The 16,815-nt window shown below is 44.0% G+C and overlaps 1 protein-coding gene across 1 annotated transcript in view; it reads right to left on the bottom strand.

The window, feature by feature from the left end:
* TRHDE (thyrotropin releasing hormone degrading enzyme) overlaps positions 1-16,815 on the bottom strand; it is a 267,123-nt gene that overhangs the window by 195,628 nt on the left and 54,680 nt on the right. The gene's annotated exons all lie outside the window — the stretch shown is intronic.

Below are 16,815 nucleotides of genomic sequence, written 5' to 3'. Positions count from 1 at the left end.
GTATAGTGCCAAATAAAAATACTTTCAGTACATCTTGGATTGGTGTAATAGTGCTTTGCCTTTAAATGTAGAAAAACTAAAGATAGCTCACTATGAGAGGTCATGGTTTGTTAATGGCACTTTATGTCAAGCCCTGAAAGTTTAAGATAGGTAATACAGTAAGTCATCCTCCCTCTGTTTCTCGGTACTGGAAGAGAAAAATAAACCCTCAAAACCAACCACCTATAATCTTGTTCATGTACATAAATAATTAACATCACTGAAGCCCACCCACAAGTACTTGCAGTTCCTTCCCCCCCCCCAAAAAAAAGTGTGGTTTTGGTCTTCTTAACTTTTGTAAGCTAGGACTATCTCTTGTAATGGTCAGAATCACAGTCAAAGTAAAGAAAGCACTTCCTATTTTTGAAAGCCAGTTTGGTGTAGGAGTTGGAGTGGGATCTGGGGCATGCAGGTTCAAATCCCTACTCAGCCATGGAAGTATGGTGGGAGACCTTGGCCAGTCACACTCACTCAGCCTAACCTACCTCATAGGGCTGTTGAGAGGATTAAATGGAGAGGTGGAGAATGTTGTAAACCACTGTGAGTTCCCATTGAGGAGAAAAGCATGGTGATGTTGATTATTTACTCTGAAACAGTTTGCACAGCTACCTTTTCTTACTCTGGAGTTTTTATATAGAATCATTCCAGCAGGAGAACCACCAAGATATCACAAAAAGGAAAACTATATAAAAGAAAAAATACACAGTGCTTAAAAAGATATTCAGATCCGCAAGAAGCATAGAAATAAGGCCATGTAAGTAGCAGGGGGGAAAATAGGGAAGAAAAGATTTGATTGACAGTGAAATAAAGTGTGAGAATGTAAGAGAGGAAAGTCTGACAGTAGTATGTTCTCCTTTGGTCCTCGGTATATTTTTATTGGTCAGAGGCCACCCCTTCTATTCTTAGGTAGGGTTGCCAGGTACCTCTTTGCCACTGGAGGGAGGTTTTTTGAGTGGAGCCTGAGAAGGGCGGGGTGTGGGAGAGTAGGGACTCCAATTGCCAAAGCAATTGCTAAAGCAGCCATTTTCTCCAGTTGAATTGATCTCTATTGGCTGGAGATCAATTGTAATAGCAGGAGGTCTCCAGCTAGTTCCTGGAGGTTGAGCAGTCCCAAGACAGCACTATAACAATATTAAAGCAAATTAAAGTGAATTTTATAAAGTGAAATAGTGAAAAAATATATAACAAAATATGTACAAAATAGGAGTACAACAAGATACAAAATTTTACAAAATGCAATCCAATAAATATATTATTATTATTATTCACGGGATATCACAGATCCTCAAGCAATAAATAAGTCAAAATAACCCATAAGGGCATCCATTGATATCAAAGTCTATTAATATGTTAAATATTGGAACAGAGCCACAGGAAAAAGATGTCAGATGTGTCGTCTAGATCGGGACCACGTTTCGCATATGGCTTCTTCAGCAACCTGTATCAGCAGGAAATATATGTATGCCTTAATAGGTGATGTCTCATCAGGACCGCAAAAGTTTGTATACATGTGAGACCTATATACAAACCTTTGCGGTCCTGATGAGACATCACCTATTAAGGCATAAATATATTTACTGCTGATACAGGTCGCTGAAGAAGCCATATGCGAAACGTGGTCCCGATCTAGACGACACGTCTGCCATCTTTTTCCTGTGGCTCTGTTCCAATATTGAACATATTAATAGACTTTGATATCAATGGATGCCCTTATGGGTTATTTTGACTAATTTATTGCTTGAGGATCTGTGATATCCCGTGAAGAATAATAACAATATATTTATTGGATTGCATTTTGTAAAATTTTGTGTATATATTTTTTCACTATTGCACTTTATAAAATTCACTTTAATTTGCTTTAATATTGTTATAGTCTTGGGTCTGTCTTGGGTCTGCTCAATTATCCTTACAGCACTGAGCCTTCTTGTTTTGTAGTTCCTGGAGGTTGGCAACCCTATTCTTAGGAGAAATTACGAACTCTTTCTTGCTTATCAAACTATCCAAAAACATGACTAGCATCTTTTAACATGACTAGTATCCTTTCCTTGTCCATCACGTTCTAAAGAACCCTCTTAATTGTTCATCTCGTCTTCACCACCATGCACAGGTACATCCAAGGCTTCATCATACAGCTTTGTAGCTCTTCACTTGATGACAATGATGTCATCAATTCTGTCTTCTCACTATAACAAATCATTGGATCATGCTCTTCACGTGGCCTTTACCATATCTCTGAGCTCCTGAGATTACATGATTTAGGATGCTTCCACTTCTGTAAGATTCTTTTTTGTCGATCATAGCTGGTATAACAGACCTAACTCAGGGATCTTTGGTATTATCAGACTGGACTTGCTTGGGATACCAGAATGGCAAGCTGCAGATGGGTATAATTGTTGAGTCAAGGTCTCGGTTCATGACAGGGTTCCCCAATGCAGTCCCTGCAGCAATCTCCCCCCGGAGCCCACCCTGTGCTTCAGGGAAGTAAATGGGACCATTGTGAAGACAGAACCAGTCACTGGATGCCTTCATGCAAATAAAGGAGCTTGTCACTTTGATCCTCCCACCTCTTACTGGAGAAGGATCCATTGATAGGTGTGAGGGCTAGGGAGCACCAGGGCAGTGAACACCCATTTCCCCCTTGGTTGTCATCTTCTGTGTACATGTATGTGTTTATATTCCCCACCCCCTTTCTCTTATGTGTATATGTATTCTTGGCTCTACTTCCTGTGGCAGCTACCTCCTATGACATTTTGTAGTAAGGCCCGTTACTCTGCCTCAGAATTCAAAAGGTGACCACAAGCTCACAAAGTAGGGTTGCCAGGTCCCTCTTTGCAACCAGTGGGAGATTTTGGGGGCGGAGCCTGAAGAGGGCGGGGTTTGGGGAGGGGAGGAACTTCAATGCCATAGAGTTCAATTGCCAAAGCGGCCATTTTTCTCCAGGTGAACTGATCTCTATCGGCTGGAGATCAGTTGTAATAGCAGGAGATCTTCTGCTACTACCTGGCAGTTGGCAACCCTATCATAAAGGTTGGCGGCCAGTTTATGATGTCACATCCTGCTACTAAATGCAAGAAAATATGACACAAGTGGGGGAGGAAAAAAACCTCAATAATTTCTTCAAAGTTTTTTGTTCTGTTTTTTTAGTGTTAAGAAAGTTTTGGGGAAATTAAGAAAACTGCTAAAAAAAAAATTTATGTTTCATCTTCAGCTTTGAATTGTAGCATCTTAATAGAATATTTGATGATTGTCTGTTTCTACGATAATATGAAATGGAAAACAATCTAATTAACTTAATGATTCATGTAATGAAAGCCTTGTTTTATCTCTCAAGATCTTTTTCTAGTTTCAAATGCTTGCAGTGGTAAACTGCAAGCATAACCTCAATGGCCTTATCTACCATTTAGAAAAATCTTAAATTAGTGTACAGAAAAAAATATTAACCACAAAAACTCCCAGTTCAAGTTTAGCCTTATGTCATGCATTGCATGTAATTACTTTAAAACACACACAATTGGCTTTACAGTTAACAGCCTTTTGTGTCATGAAACTTCAATACACAATTCTGCATAACAACTGTAGTGACACAGTTCATTGTACTGGCAATAAAAAAAAACCCTACCAGCCAGGATAATGAAAAGCCATTTTCCATATGACACTGGTCAGAAAATGAATTGCAATCTAATTCATTAACTTGTCTACACCAACACCTTTCGAATTAATGTGAACTTCATACACATTTCACGTGTGTTACCCATATGCATGGCTGAAAATCACAGTAGGCCTGAAGTAGCTGTGCTTATAAACCTTTGACACTTCAGAAAATATTAACACTTAATTTATCCCTCTTCAGGTGACAATATAATAAAATGCATGTTGAAAGAAATTCATAGACAATGTCATTGTTAACACAAGTAACAAGCCCAGAGCTTGCTATATCTTTGTGCCTCCTTTGCTGTTATTCCTTTTGTCCATTCCACTTAGTCTATTTCATAATTTCAGTGATGCACATTCTCCATGGTGCCTGTTGCCTATTCTGTGGCTTTTTCTGCCTCTTGCTTGTTCACTACATGGTATTCACAACTTTACAACCATTTGTGCCATTTGGAAATCTGTTATAACTGCTCAACACTCACAAAGCTAAAATAAACAATTCAAAGTCTGTTTCACACAATACCTTTTTGATGTTAAAGGCATTGCAAGAAGATTTTAGCTGGTCAGAGTGAGCATTGCTTTTGAATGAAATCACAATTATTCATACCACTATACCTATATACCAATTTTCTGATAATCATCTGCCAACTCTGCTTGCATTAATCAAGAGAGACATAGGGGGTTACCACACTTGTATTCCCAGCAATGTATTAAGAGTTTGAAAATGTTATAAAAAATACTGTTTGCACTTTGTTTAGCCCCTTTAGCTGTGAAGATGTCTTCCAACCATTTATAAGCCGTGGTATCCAAAACCCCTTTTAAAGCGATGTTTTTTTATAACATTTTCAAACTCTTAATACATTGCTGGGAATACAAAGTGCGGTAACTCCCATTAACTAGAATTTACCATAGATGACAAAATGCTTAAGAATGAACAAACTCTCCAGTATAAGAAGTACTATGCATTGCTATTGGGAGTACATTGACAAGATACATTCAACACACTAAATAGATAGGTAACCATCATCTTGAGAAGACTGAACCATATCAAAGCATCAAATTTGAATATAAGGTGAAAACAAGAACCAGTATCTCCAGAATAATATCACTTGATATTAGAGATGTAGTAGCTGTAGGTAAAAGTAGCTGTGCATTAAATGTGGAGCATGAGAAAGGGGAAATAAAAGTTACATGTCATACAATGTATTCAAATTAAAAAATTCCAAAAAAAATGCCACCAATTAACCTTGCCATCTAGACACAAGCAGAAGTCAATAATTAAGCACAGGCTAATGCAACAAAAATAGAGACAATCAATACCAAAAACAATTCAATAGATGAAGTTGTCAGCACACATTTCTGAATTTTTAAAAAATACATGTTTACTCTACTTCTACAGATAAATAAGTTAGACTAACAATAACATGTAATTATTTTTCATACCCCTGCAGGCTGTTTGATATTTAAACTAAGGGCTTAATTCTATATTACTTTCATTTCAGTAAGATTAAGCCCAGAATGATTTAGAAATGTTTTGCACAGTTGGATCTAAGTCATGAAAAACATCATTTCCATAGTGTCTGTTCTCAGTATAAACAATGTTGCTACAATACAGAATAATTCATGCAAGCTGCCATTGAAGCAAGCAGACATCAGAAGGAGATATGCATCAGTTAAATTGCCACAGCTTGGATGAGCCAGACAGCCCCAACTAATAAAGGATTGTTGTAGAAGTGGTCTGTTGTTCATATATTAACAAAAAAAGTAGCTCGCACTGAGCACAGTTTAACCAGCCTTCTACTGCATGAAGCAAACTCAAATTAGGAAGATAGGAAGATTTGTGGCATTAACTTCAGAAGAGTTAGATGGGTTACTTCTTCTCTCATCTGAAACTTGATTTTTCATTATCAATGGAGGAAAAATATATCAAGGCTTTGCCAGTGTGACGTACATAAAAGGCAGCCTTAAAGATCAATACCCAAAATGTAGCTGTGAGTGTGTGTCACTCTTAGAGACATGAAGGCCCAGAAAAAATGTGTGGGAGCAGTTTCCTTTTCTTACGAGGCCTTTTTTTCCAGTGGGAAAACTGGGCATTTGGGGGAACACTGACCAAAAGAATGTCAGTTCTACATCAAATCAATCCTGAACTGTCCCTAGAAGCTAAAATGACTAAACTGAGGCTATTGTACTTTGGCTACATTATGAGAAGACAAGACTCACTAGAAAATAAAATAATGCTAGGAAAAGTTGAAGGCAGCAGGAATGAGGAAGACCCAACATGAGATGGATTGATTAAATCAAGGAAGCCATGGCCCTCAGTTTGCAAGACCTGAGAAAGGCTGTTAACAATAGGACATTTTGTAGGACATTGATTCATAGTGTTGCCATGAGTCAGAAGTGACTGCATGGCACTTAACACACACAGATAGCCCTAAGTGTTTAAACCACTCCTCATAGGGCACTTGCTCTAGTACCCTGATCATTTTGGTTGCTCTTTTCTGCACCTTCTCAAGCTCTGCGATATCCTTTTTTAGGTGTGGTGATCAGAACTGTACAGAATATTCCTAGTGTGGTCTCATCACAGATTTGTATAAGGGCAGTATGATAGAAGCAGCTTTATTCTTTATTCCTTGTCTAATTATGGCCAGCATGGAATTTGCCTATTTCACAGCAGGTCCACACTGGGTTGACATCTTCATTGAGCTATCCACTACTGCCCCAAGATCCCTTTCTTGGTCTGTCCCTGCGAGCACAGATCCCATCACTGTATATGTGAAGTTTGGATTTTTTGCCCCAATGTGCATCACTTTACATTTGCTCACATTGAATCTCATTTGCCTCCAGTTCGGAGAGATCCTTTTGGAGCTCTTCACAATCCACTTTTGTTTCAGCCATCCTAAATAATTTGGTGTCATCTGCAAACTTGGCAACCTTGCAGTAATGGAAAGGAAAGACAATGGCCAGAAAAAGTGTCCCTTTTTAGTTAGATTCACAATTTCGTACAGAGAACAGGAAGCAGAATTTAAATAGCAATTGACCCTGAGATTGTATCCCCTTCTTCATGCAACAGTTAATACCCAGGGGACCTGCAAATGTGTCAATGTGGTTACACTCTAAAAAGAAAAAAAAATTATATAATGAAATATAAGAAAGTTTTCTGGATGAATAGTAACAACCAATCTATGTGTTCAGAAAAGGGACATTCAGTAATTATTGCAGAAGCTAGCTAGTAGCAGCTGTTTGGGGAGTTATTTTACATTCTCTCAATGAAAAGCAAATTGCTCAAAATGGGCTGGGATCTACACAATGAAATAAAGTATTTGCAACTGTTAGATTTCAGTTGTCTTGTCCTGGAACCATTTAACTGCCTGGTCCCCAATTTAAAAAAATTCAGTTCATAGAAATAAAATATGCTAAACAGAAGAGCTCTAGGCTAACTTTTTCCTTAATACACCACTGTGGTGAAATATTCCAACAAGAGACCCCCTGCTTGCATTCTGAAGAAATTCAGGATACTTTTCCTGAGCATACAGTCTCCACCCATCTGAGTCTTCTCCTATAGACACAGATGGCACTTGCATCACATTGATTCCCAGATTGCTTTCTATGCACTACACAAAACATTTTAGGATCAAATACCAATTTACCAAGTTTTATTTACCAAACACAAATACTACACTGACTGCACATAAACATTTTTTTAAACGTCACAATGTCTAAGTCACAATGTCTAAGTCATTTCTGAAGAAGTGAGCTGTGACTCTTGAAAGCAGAGGATCCCTACTTACGGGGGTCCGTTGTTTGCAGAACCACGCGGGGTGGCGGGGCCCAGCTGGCCATTCAGCTGCGGGAGTGGGGGGGAGCGACGGGTGGCCCGACGGCTGGGGGTGACTCCTGGCGGGCGGTCAGCGGCGCGGGGGGTGGCATGGCGCCGCTCTCAGACCCTCGTGGGGGGGGGACCGGATGGAGGTGACCGGATGTTCCTCCGCCGCTCGCCTTTCCTTCGTCCCACCTGCTTTTTAAAGGGGCCAATCGAGGCCCAGCTCTCCTGCCTCTCCGTCCCTGCCGGCATTAACTGACCAGAGGTGTTCAGTCTGGTCCTCCGGCCGGGTATTTAAGGGGAGGAGCCGCTCGTGGCCGGCCCTGTTCCGGCCTGCTTTGTAGCAGCAAGATGGAGGGCGGCTCTCCTTCGGGCAGCGGTGTGCATGTAGGCTGCCTGGGGACGAGCAGGGCTGAATTGCTGGGGGATTGGCATTGTCTCCCCGACGTGTTAGGAGCAGCGGGTGAGCGGTGGCTGCCTGAGTGGAGGCGGCATCACTGGTGGCGTTTGACTCCCCTGGGATTCGAGGTGCCGGCGGGGGCTCGCTGGGAGGATTTCCACGTGGGCAGTGTGTGAGCTTCGGCTGCCTGTGTGTAAGTTTCCAGCAGATCGGAATCACCGGTGTGGCGTGTTGGGGAAGGGATGATCCCCCCCCCCCCCGCTGTCATTTTCTTCTGGGCTGTGTTTTTTCTTGAGTTTTCAAGCGGCCAGTGTGGGCCATGCCTCCTAAACAAAACGCCAAGGGGGCCCGGCCGACGCAGCGGCAGGCGGCACCAGCAAGGAGCGGCCAGTGGACCACGAGGGCAGCGCCGGCCAGGCCATGGTGGGAGGCTTGGAAAGAGGCCGGCGGCGAGGACTCGGACCATGGCCAAGGTTATAGAGGAGGATTCCTCCATTAAAGGGCTAACAAAGTTTGTGAAGAAGCTGGCCGAGGACATGGCGGGCTTGAAGGCGGCATCGGGCAGCTTGGGGGCCATGGGGGCTTCTGCTTCTATTACAGGTCAACATGAGGCTAGAGGCAGAGCGGCAAAGGTGGCAACCCGGAGAAAATGGGGCGGCTCGTCCCCTCCCAGTTCTAGCAGCTCGGAGTCTGGGGGTTCCCGCTCCAGGGGTCGGCGGAGGAGGAAGACAAGTCACAAGGTCCAGTAGTTGCGTAAAAAAGGGAGGCGCAGCAGAGAGGTTTCAGACAGCAGGGGAACCTCAGGTGGGTCCTCCTCTGGGGAGGAATCTGATGGGGCATCCACAAGGTTCTGGAGGGCGGGGGCTGAGGTACCTGGGCTGCTTGGTGGGTCCTACGCAGGCAGGCGGAGGAGAGGCTTGATCAAGAGGAGCGGGTGAACGGTGTTTGGGAGGATGGTAAGACCACAAGGGGCACTCTGTGTCCACATAAGTCCACTTGTGTTTCTGGGGACAACCCGCCTGGGATACACTTGCCCAGGGATTTGAGGGAACAAATCCTCGACGGCTACTATGTTGATGTAATATCGCTGATAAAGCCAGAGATGTCGGTAGGTAGGAGTGTAAAGGTGGGGGGTCGGGAGCCTAGGAAGATGTGGGTTGATCCCAAGGACAGGACATTTGACAATTGGCTTGCCGGTTTTGGGGTTTATATGGCGGTAGACGCGGCCTCCTACCCAAAGCAGGCTTGGCACCTCCTTACCCATCATAACTGTGTCATTAAGGCACGTGCTTTGGCGGGTGAGGCTGCGGCATTGGAATATGACGAGGAGTTCCGTAAGAGGGCCTCAAATAATGATCAATGGCGCTGGGACCATATAGATAGCCATCTGTGGTCTACGTTGGTGAATCCCCACATTAAAGTTAGGTCTGATTCTGCGAAGGGGAGTAAGTGGGCTCCACACCGTGATTCGCACAGGAAGGTGTGTTGGGAATTTGGCCAGGGTCACTGCAGTCACATTAAGTGCAGGTTTGAGCACATATGTGAATCCTGCTATGGCAGTCACTCAAAATCAAGTTGCCCCAGGGCTCAGCAGCCCTTTCGAGGGGGCCGGCCCCTCGCCTGAAGGGACGGGGGTGCCGGGGCCTCAACGGGTGGCGGTAAGTAGTTCCGATTCTTGGATGGGGCTCGCCAGCACACCAGTAATCTTGAAGGCCCTTTTACCCTGGCTGGCCAGATACCCCAACCGGAAGGCAGCAGAGTTCCCGGGGGAGGGTTTCTCCTTTGGCTTTCACATCCCTTTTAAGGGCCCCAGGGTTGCGATGGATGCTCATAACTTGAAATCAGCCAGGGAACTCCCTGACATTGTGGCCGTCAAAATTGAGAAAGAGCGGTTGGCTGGCAGGGTGGCCCCTTTGGGTCCCTGCCTTTTCATAACCTCAGGGTTTCGCCTTTGGGTGTAGTTCCCAAAAAGACGCTGGGGGAGTTCCGCCTAATACATCATCTGTCTTATCCAAAGGGGGCATCGGTCAATGAGGCCATCCCACAGGAACTCTGCTCTGTACGGTATGCGTCTTTTGATCATGCTGTCAGTTTGGCTCAGGCCTACTACTGAGGATATGGTTCTGTGTTACCTGGCTGACATGAGGTGGCGTGGGCTGGCCCCCAAGACCATGCTAAGCCACATGGCTGCCATTACTTTCTTTAGCAAGGCTCAAGGGTTCGCTGACCCGTGTGATTCCTTCCGAGCTCGCAGGGCGGTGGAGGGTTGGAAATGTCTGGCACAACGGCCTCCGGACCACAGGAGACCCATCACCCTGGGAATCTTGTCAAAATTACTAATTGTATTGCGGAAGATATGATTCTCTGCTTTTGAGGTAGCTCTCTTCCGGGTGGCCTTCACTTTCGCATTCTATGGGGCTCTACGTGTGGGGGAGCTTGTCGCAAGCGCAGCCTCAGACAAGTCCTGCTGGGCCTTAAGGTTTCAGGATGTAGTTCTGAGTAAGTATGGGCTTCACATCACCATTGCCCGCTCAAAGATGGACCAAGGGGGGGAAGGGTTCTGTTATTAAATTAAGGGCTGCCCCCCTGGACAACCCTTGCCCGGTTAGGGCTGCCTCCGCCTTTTTGGATGTGCGTCCTGTGGGGGACAGCCCGTTTTTGAGGCACGCAGATGGTTCCCCCTTAACTCGCTATCAGTTTGTAAGCGTGTCGCGTATGGCCCTTGGGGAACTTGGGTTACCTGCAGGTGACTTCAGTTCACATTCTTTCAGGATTGGGGCGGCTACCACTGCGACAGCTTGGGGGCTATCTGAGCATCACATCAAGGCCACTGGGAGATGGCAGTCGGCGGCATATAAGGTATCAGGCCGCTCATTAACGATTGTGTTTGAGTTACAGCTGGAAGGCGGCGCCGGGTGTGGCTGTGTGGCCACAGCATTGTGCATTGGGCGGGACTCTACGCCACTGGTTCCGGTTGGGGAAGAAACCTGGGCTTGAAAGACCTGATGGAAGGGTACTGGTTTGGTGTGCGAGGAATGTGGTGGAATGCTCTCTTGCCCTATCTGCAGTGGCAAGTGCAGAAACACAGAGTGCCGAATGTCCTTGTTGTGCAACTGGGCAGCAACGATATGGGCAAGGTCAAGGGTAATGCCCTGCGGGAAGAGGCAATGAGGGATCTGCAAATACTGACTACGTGGTGGCAAGGTGTAAGCGTTTTGTGGTCTGACATGCTGGAGAGGAGGTCCTGGATGGGGGCGGAGCGCCCCGAGAAAGTTGACCGGGCTAGGCGTAAGGCAACACTAGCTATCGGCAGTGATGGCCCTGGGCAGCTAGGTGATCCCTCATCCCGAGCTATCAAGTTGCCTGGAAGCGTTGTATTGCTCGGATGGTGTACATCTGTCTTCGTGGGGTATGGATGTTTGGTTGCAGGACATCCAGCATGGTCTTTGGGTTTGGTTACAGCGTTAGGCATTGGCGGGAGTCGGCCAAAAGGGGGGCTCCCCTCCCAGCCTCCTCTTGTGGCGGTTTTGGGCATGGGGCCAGAATCCTGTTTGGGGAAAAGCCGGCCTGCGAGCCCCCTTTTCCCGGGCTGGGGACCCCAATAAGTGGTTTTGGGGGGGGAGGCCTGTGGGTTGACATGCACGGTGGGGCAGTCAGGGCGGCCTGCCTCCTCCCAAGTGGCAGTGGACCACACAGTGGCTGCCATCCATGTGGGTCCTAGATCTGCCTTCTCAGGCTGTACCCAGCATGGGCTGGGCACAGGATACATCAGCTGGCAGCGGGTCACCTGATGTCAGGATTCTGTCTCCATGCTTGCCAATGCCTAATGATGTAAGTTTTTTGCTGTATGTATTAAAAGTTGTGGCCTGTTTTATTCCACACATGTATTGCATCATATTTCTTATTCCAGAAAGGATAGAAACAGTGCCCCCCCTTGGGGGGAGGTCCCATTTATCAGGTAAGAGCAGACGGGCCCTGGGACCCCTATTGGCCTGGATCCGCAAGCTCATACCCTGCCAGAAATTTTGTTAGTCTTTAAGGTGCTAGTGGGCTCTTGCTCTTTTCTACTGCTACAGTATACTGTTTGTGATATAGGTTCCCGTAAAGCCATTTCCAATGTTTTCCTCTCTGACCCACTCTTATCCAAAAGATTATTTTCTTAGTGAAAAAGTGCTTCTCAGTCACTGATTAAACTCAGCTTGTGAACCATCTTTGGGAACTGTCTTCAGGAAGCTGTTCTCTTCAAGAAACATATGTATATAGTATTGCAAACAGTGAAGCTGTTTTTTTTTTTAATTCCTTGATTTCACTGTTTCTAAAAGATTGTTACCAGTCGCAGTGGATAAAAGCAGCTAGAGGGAAGTTCGAACAGATGGGGTTTTTCCGTATTCGTTACTGGAGTTGGGGGCTGATCAGGCTAAGAAAATGGTGAAACAAAGAGTGAGGGACATCGAGCTGCAGATGGATCTAGCAAGAACTCCCACCTTCTTAGTCCCAGATAAATCCAGATTCCCTGTTGCCCCTGCTGCATATCTTTTTGCTCTGGAAATAAATATTCATAGAAGAGCTTTCTCACAAACCAGATCTCTGCCTTCCCCTCGGCACTCCTAGAGGGTAGATATTAAAAAATCCCCATATCAGAGAGATTATGCCAGTGTGGTATAGGGGATGTAAGAAACCATGGAGCATATTCTCATCCGCTGCCCTTACTATGAAGAGATCCGTGGCAAATTTATCCAGCCTTGGACTAACAGGCTCTCAGATAACGGAGTAGGAGAGGGCAAGCAAGCTGCTCTCAAATGAAAATCCAAGGGTGACTGTTGACACTACTAAATTTTGTGCCACCTCGTCCAAAACTAGGCACAAATTGTTGGGATGACCTGTCTTATTATCTATGTATATAGTAGTGTCCTCTTAGGATTTTATGTAGTCGCCAGTATATTTTATACTTGGATTTTCTGGTTTTAATATTGATGGGATTTTAGACAACTGTTGACTATTCTTTTGTTTTGTATATGTCTGGCTATGTGTCGTATTAATAAATGACTGACTGAAATTCCTTGTGGAATCAACTATTAATTTGCAATTGCCCCAACTTTACATGTGCTTCTTCTTTATTAGTAAGATTTGTGCAAAACACATTTTTTATTGCTGTAAATAGCCAATTATTCATATGAACATATAGAACAAAACATTTCTTTATTAAAAGGTCATTTATATCAACATCTGTAATATTTTCAGTATTTCAGAAATATATACTATATTACAACAAGTGGAGAAAGAACATGCAAATATCGTTCAAAGGTGAGAATTGTAATATATGCTAAGACATGTATAACTGATTTAGATCTAATTATCTCTACAAGAAGTTATTTGTTAATATTGGGAGAGACAGAAATGACACTTGATAGCAAAGTAGGAGCTACCACACATTTGTCTTTTAAAAGAAACAACTAAAGCAGCCTGACTGTTTGCTTCAAACAGATATGACTTGTTTACAATTTCAAGTTTTTTTACAATTAAGGATCATAAACTTTGTTAACAATCACAGCCTGTTTACCAAATGTGCGCTAAAAGTGTTTTTAGATACAAAAAAATTCATAAAACTGTTTCTTTTTGTAGGGAGTCGTTTAAAATGCTTAAAGCAAAATATAGGCTGGGTAGCTTGGTAGAATGGGATCTTATCTCATTGAAGTCATATAAAAATGAAATTTCAGAGGTTTAAACGTACAGCTATAAAAAATAGCATGAAGCTTGGAACCTCCCATATTTTCTCATTTTTGAAGTATATAAAAGTGCAACTTGGGATGAGGTAATATTTATCAAGTATAGCCCATCACACCCAGAGGGAAGCTATTGCAAGATTAAGATTTTCAAAACTGAAACCAGCTAAGTGGAAGATAGCCTGTATTTTGCTATCTAGAGACAATCTGTCCATGTGGCCATCCATTATTTATGGATATGCCCCTTGTAACGCAACAACAGAGAAAAATGGATGGGCTCACAGGTAACACTTTGAAATGCATGAGATTACATCTAAGGCAATGTGGCTGCTCTATCCTTCTCAACGCTGTGCTTAGCTAGAGATGGTTGTAGTGCAAGCAAAGAAAATAAAGTAAATGAGTTTTACGATTGGTACTATTGTGACTGTTTGACTTACATATGTATGCCACTTTTTCTGGAAATTTAATATTAAAAATTGTATGTATGACATATACAGAAAGCAGGTAAAATGTATTTGGCTTATGATTACTTCAAACTTGATTTTAAAAATATGAATTAAACAGTACATGAAAACACAGAATGTCAGATTTGGTCTCTAGAGACATGAATTGCACATGACTAATCATGCCTGTCAAAGAAGCCTCTGAATTTACTCCTTTGTGGAGTCTACCAAAGTATGTGGCAAAGGCCATGGATATTCACGTCACTCCTGGATCCCTGAAGTCTGGAGCCAGAGATTAAACAGGGAGGGAAGTTGGGGTTGTAGCTGTAGCCGGCACAAGAAATAAGATGGGAACTTAACTATAGCAGGCAGAGGTTCTTGTGTGTTACCCAGGGAAACCAGAAACCCAGGCCTGGTCAATTCAGGGGACTTATACTTCTTGAAAGTTACAAGACAAACCTTGTAGGGTGAAGTCAGGCATTCTAAAGTGGTTATTTGAACAAAATTTCAGTACATTTGGTGACATTTCCTTTCATGGCAGAAAATGAGTGCTCAACGTCTTCTACATACATCTGTCTTAACCATTATTTTCTTCTGTACCTGAAGAAAGATTTAAGACTCACTGCAGTAATTCTCTGGGCTAGGTCACTACTTTAGACTATGAAATTCCCATTTCAAACTACAGAGCCACCAATAGCAAGAGAAGAAACATCAGTAACCTACAGTTAATGCTTCCAGATACTATCAGCTACTGTGAATGGGCTATGAACGACCTCCTCTGTTTCTACCTTCAGAAATAATATCAGAATACTGTGCCAAAAGCTGTTAGCACTGACTACTAGTATGCTTTAAAATTAAATCATACATGCTATAAACTCCTTAATGGTACTTCATCTTCCTTTCACTTCTCAAGAAGACATTTCAGCTCCTAGGAATCATAATATCATAGCATAACATGATAGCTTCTCATCATCAATCTTTTCCTATCTCTGGTATACAGGGAAACAGGGTCACTGAAGCAGATGGGAAGACAGCTAGAGCACCAATGGCCAAGAGACACATTTAATTTATTTAAAATATTTATATCCTGCCTTCACACAATGCTTCCAAAAATTCAAACACAAACAAATAAAAGCATAATTCAACACATGAATTAAAATAAATCTAGCAAAAAAAAAAAAAACCAGGCTCCACCAGCTCTGAAGGCAGCCAGGGACCCACCCTCAATGTCCATACACCGAAGTGGCAGCACGTGGTGCATTTAAGGCAAAGCCTTACTTCTGCTTGGTGAGCAGCTAAGGTGCAGCCTTGAGTCAGGGTAGGGAAGAAAGGAGATAAGTCACAGCTCAGATATGGGGGGTGGTGACAGCTTCCCACAGGAGTTGCTCAGGTCCCACAGGAGGTCCAAAGGGGTGGAACCTCCAAAAAAGCCCACCCCAGGATGAGCCAGGCCCTTAATAAAACAAAGGCAAATAGATCACTGGCTCTTGCTCCTGAGGATGAAAAGTCCTTGCCTTTCAGTCTGAGGCCTGTGGGAAGATACACACGTGACCCCTGCTGGCAAGGATGTGCCACACCCATACAGATCTTCTACAAACTGTAACACTGGTTGTTTCCATATCAGGGTATGGTAGTCTGATTGCTGATGTGATTCTGTGTAGTCACTCTTGCAACAGAGATTTTAGCAGCCCAGGTAATCCTTTTTCTCTCAGTTTTTAAGTAGTAGCTTCCCTTTCACACTTGATGTGTACTGAAGTCCCACACACACACACCTGGGCTGTATTCTCATTTGACCCTCAGGATTCTCCACCCACCCCATTTTATTTTATTTTCATTTTGAGGAGCATGGATAATGCAACACTGCACATAAATAACACAATATCCATGTATCTGCAGACACCTCCAATGGTACCCTCCCTAAAAGGCAGGCTGAGCTGTGGGTGATTGCTAACTAACTGACAATTAATGACTAGTTCTTCACTGAAGTTCTGCAATTGCACTGTTGCTCCTTCAGACACAAGTAACTACTCCTGCGGGTTGCATTCTGCTGGGACAGATAAGCCTGCTGTAGTAAACACAGCATTCCAAGCCAGGTGTAGGTCATCAGCCCTGCCATGCCTCAGCGCTGATCTATGTTGAGCCAGCAATTGAACATTCCTCCCTCTTTCCTGAAGTTGTCATAAACGCCTCCTCCTTTGTTTTAATGGTTCTGGGAACCCTAAAGGGAAGACTGTCAGTTGCTGGGTTTCAGGCATGGCTTGAGTTCCTGAGCTGGAAGACTAATGGACAGCTTCTGCCAGCAACTGCTCCTCTGTTATAACTACTGCCTGTGACTGCCCTTCTGTTATCAGCCCAGGGCTGGGACTGACTTCCTTCAACTCTTCATCTGAGAAGCAGGATGACCCACAGCAGTGTATGAGCAATTGACTCTTTAAAATGTCAACTTTTGTGACCCTGCCCATTATAGAAGGACTTTAGGAGAAGCAGTAGAGTCTTCCCAGTACAGTACTGCTCTAGTATAGGGCTGGGTTGACATTTGAGGAGATCCCTGGCAGAGAGTACCCGGGTCTCCCTCCGGTTCCCACCACTGCCACCTGTGCATCCCTCCCTGCCAGCTCATTCTCATGAGCCCTCCCACTTCCCGCTGCATACACCCCACATACACACACACATGCCCTCTTCCCCTGATGGCAATGGGTAGTGTGTAAGCCTTGGGCTGCCACCTACATTCTGTTCTCC

Source organism: Euleptes europaea, chromosome 3 (assembly GCF_029931775.1).
Source record: "Euleptes europaea isolate rEulEur1 chromosome 3, rEulEur1.hap1, whole genome shotgun sequence".
NCBI classification, from domain to species: Eukaryota; Metazoa; Chordata; class Lepidosauria; order Squamata; family Sphaerodactylidae; genus Euleptes; species Euleptes europaea.
The sequence above is the reverse complement of the archived record's forward strand: the minus strand, read 5'-3'. Positions and strand labels throughout refer to the sequence as shown.